Here is a 4,356-nt window from a genome sequence, read left to right on the forward strand (position 1 = left end):
GAGGAGTCTATTACCTGGAGGCATTAAACATAAAAAATTTAGCTGACATTTGTCACAATAGTTTCAGTATTGGGTACAAAAAAAAACCTATTTAGCCATTGGTTTCAAAACAGAGAAAAATCACCAAATCTAGAAGCAATACAACTTAAAATGTTTTCATTGACTCAACCAACACATTTTAAGTGTCACTATTCATGAGGTACTAAGAAAAGTAATGCCTGTTCTAAGGCACTCCTGGAAGTGCTGAGGAGGTGTTAGGAGGTGGACAAAACAGTGAATTCCTTCAGGATAAAGACAGTAGTGGATGGGCAACCCGCAGCTGCCAAAGCTAGCTGGATAAGAGCTTCATTCACTTGGTTGTCTTCGATTAGCCTCGCCTTTTCGAAGTATTTACGCTTATGGTTGCCTGGCTGTGTAGGCCATCAGACTTAGAAGCAGGCTACCGTCAAAGCCAGGTTCAGAGCCACTATAATGTATATACTTTCAAGAGTGCTGGTAAGGGGAAAGACAGCTTGGGCAGGTGTGGTGGGATGAATGCCTGCCTTTGTGGGTCTCAGGAATCCCATCAACTATAGCAGAGAAGGAACTTTCTGCTATGCTTCCTAGGGTATTGTCATTCACTTCTCCCCAAGACTGGCTATATGCAAATGAGTTAAACCTAAAGGGTTGGTGATTGGCCTATGAGATAGAGATTTAGTTCTGCTTTTCCTACCCATTCCACTGCAACTTTTATGGAGATGCAGATTAGAAAGTCCTAGTTGATGGTAAGTTACTGATACTGAGGTTGTCCCATCACCCAGTCTGAATCTGATGTGGGTCCCAACGAATAAGCAGACAACTTGTAACCTGAGCCTTGAAGGGTGAGGAGGAGTCAGGTTAGCAGGTCTAGGCAGAGAAGGAGGGATAGATATATTCCAGCAAGCACTAAGGAGCAAAGTAATGTTAGAGTACCTTATAAAGAATTACAGGAAGCTCAGAATTGACGTCCTGAAAGTGAGAAGGAAGTAGTGGTGAAAAATGAGACTAAGTGGACTCTAAATATTTACCATAATACAATAAGAAAGGGACTGGCAGTAGCAGGACACTGCCAGTGGAGGGAGGGTAGCACATAACAACAATAAGGGTACGTGGTCTCAAACCTCGTGAAGTGGGGACCAAAGGAAGGCCCAAACTTTACCTGAATGATGACCACTTGCATATCTAATTCTGAAATGTACCCTACATCTTTAAAATAAAAAGTAAAATAAAGTTACTTGAACACACACACACACACAACTGAGACTGAAGAGAAATGCAGGGTTCACGATGACTTAGGATGTAGCATGGAAAGTAAGCCTTTGGGACTTTATTTTTAAAATGATGGAGACATGAATGTGTTTTAAGGAAAAAGTGACAAAATTTGCTTTGTGTTTTGAAAAACTTATCTAGAAGGAATCTGTGGAGATCAGAAAAAAATGGTTGGAATGTTACAACAGCCTGCAAATGAGAAATGATGAGAGCCTGGGTATGGCGGTTGTACTGACCAGAAAGGATTCTCTAGGTGAGACAGGTGCTTAGTGGAGTGATGATAGGACTTGATAAGCAAGTAAAGGTGTGTGATCTAGAGAAAGAAGAGGGTCCAGAGCATTGCAGGGTTTCTGTCTGGGTAATTGGGTGGGTAGCTCTGCCATTATTACAAGGAGGGGATCAGGAATAGATTTGAAACCAGAAAAGACAATGAGGTTATTTTTGGATATTGCATGCATATACTATTAGGGATATTCACTGTTCACAGAAGTTTGTTATTCAGGAGAGCTGTCTTTCTAGAGTCTTAGATTTAGGCAGGTGTGGATGTAGTTAGTAGGGCTCAGAAAACAATATCCCCAAATAAAGATCTCAGAAGGAAAACATTTTCTCTGGTTTTCTCCCACCCTCCTATTTTTTTTTTTTTTTTCTGAGTTGGAGTCTCACTCAGTCGCCCAGACTGGAGTGCAGTGGCCGCTCCCGGCCACCACAGCCTCGACCTGCTGGACTCTGGCGATCCTTGGGCCTCAGCCTTCCGAGTAGCTGGAATTACAGGCATGCGCTACCATGCCCGGCTGATTTTTTGATTTATTGTAGAGATGAGGTCTCGCCGCCCAGGCGGGTCTCGAACCCGTGGGCTCAGGCAATCCACTCACCTCAGCCTCCCAAAGGCGTGGGATTACAGGCTGAGCCACTGAGCCTGGCACCCTCCTGTTTTTCAGTCCCATTCTCTACTAAGGCTGGTCACAGAAATGAGAATCCCTCTTCCTCAAGGCAGCTCATAGAAACCAGAACTTTTCCTGATAGCCAGGCATAAAACCCAAAAATATTCCATATGAAAAATGACAGTAAAGAAATTATCTGACCTCCCAGTCATAAACCCTCCTTCCAAAGAGGGCCCTGCTCCATACCCAGAAGAATAAATGCATGCTCACAAAGGCGAGGAAGAATCTAGACAGACAGACCTTGCTGAGGTTCCCCACTATCTATCAGCATTAGATCAAATCCTTTTTGTCCATTTTCCTACGTTGTTGTCTATACTTTGTTGAACCTAAGCATAAAAATGAACAATTTCCCCTGTATCTTTGGGTCTTCATTCTGAAGGTTCCCATGTATACACAATAAAAAAATTTGCTTGCCTTCTCTCCAATTAATCTGCCTTTTGATTTTTCAGTGAACCTTCCGAAGGCCAAGGGGAACTTACCCCCTTATTCCCTACACAGTCAGCAAAGGATTATATGAGTGGGCAGGAAGGACAGACCCAGGGTATCGATACCTAATAGGTATTTTAGTAAACAGCTATAAAAACCATAAAACACATCTCTATTAAAGGGATTCTTCTTTTCTTCTTCTTATTTTCATTGCAATGTGACCTGTTAGAATATTTAGCTGAACTTAAGGATAGGTTGGGACTCATTTCTGGCAAGGTGCTTGGGGAAATCAGTTTCTCTTCCCTTCAATGTCTTATTTTAAAAAGAAAGGATGAGACAGCTTGATCTCAAAGTTTAAATTTTTATAATTATAGGACTTCTTATGAGGTTGTTGGAGGCAATGAAACAAGGGAGCTTCGTGCTTTGTTTTTTGTTTCCTACTGTTGTTTTCTACCTCTGTTTTCTCAGAGGTTTTCTGATCGTTGATGGTAGATGATAGAAGGAAAGTCATTGAAGTGGCACAGGAAACATTCCTCACATTGGGAATAACCTTGAATGTGGAATAGTACAAAATTTGAGTAACTCAGAGGTAAGCATTTACCTGTACATATATATATATGCCTTAACTCAAATCGTTTCCTTACTATATTTATATTTGAACTTACTGTGGCTACTCGTTCATACAGGGAAATGCTTTAAAATACCGTGTTCTTATTTATTTATTTTTACATTTCTTTTCCTGGCCTATTTGCCTCATTTTTATAGAGGAGTTTTAAGTTCGCTGCAAAACTGAGCAGAAAGCACAAAGATGTCCCGTATATTTCTTCTCCCTATACGTGCACACAATAGCTTCCCCCTCTGTAGAAATCCCCCACCAGAATGGTACATTTGTTAGAATCAATGAACCTACATTGACACACCACTGTCACCCAAAGCCAACAGTTCCCACTGGGGCACCTTCTTGGAATTGTACATTCTATGGGTTTGAACAAATGTATAATGAACATATAGCCACTCTTACCATATCATACAGAGTATTTTCATTGCCCTAAATTTTTTCTTGCTCCATCTATTCATCCCTTCCTCTCCACTATGTTCTTATGTTTTGATTTAAGTCATATCATGTATCTGTGTGGCTAAAAATTATTTAGTCACATAATTTTTGAATGTGCATTAAAATATACAGAATATACATAAAAAATCTAGACACGGTAATATATATTTATCCAGGTTAAAATCTTCATGATTTAATTATTATTATTGTTCATGTTGTAGTGTTTAAGTAATAAGTTATAGTAGTTGGAACTTCACTGCTATTGAAAGTTTTCTAGTTTATTTTGGCTAGACCCTCAAGTTTTTTCAGGAGTCATTAGGAGCAGAAACTATAAATAAAAATATTGCCTAATTGAGTAAACAGCAAAACTATCTGTTTATAGGACCAATTACTTCTGCTTAAGCACAATCATCTCCTTTATTATTTGTCACAATCAGTACCTGATATCTAGGGCCAAATATCTATGATTTAGAAATCACTACTTGCACTTGTATTGAAACATTTTGAGAGCTGTGTATGTGCGATGTGTGTGTGCACGTATGTGTACATGCGCATGCCTATTCAGTACATTTCGGCATCTGAAATGGAAATGAGAAAAAAGGAAACCAGCTGGGGAGTGGGCAGGAAAGAACTGCGATGAATTTATTT

This window comes from Carlito syrichta, unplaced genomic scaffold, assembly GCF_000164805.1.
Source record: "Carlito syrichta isolate Samal-C Ts95f unplaced genomic scaffold, Tarsius_syrichta-2.0.1 Scaffold302969, whole genome shotgun sequence".
NCBI classification, from domain to species: domain Eukaryota; kingdom Metazoa; phylum Chordata; class Mammalia; order Primates; family Tarsiidae; genus Carlito; species Carlito syrichta.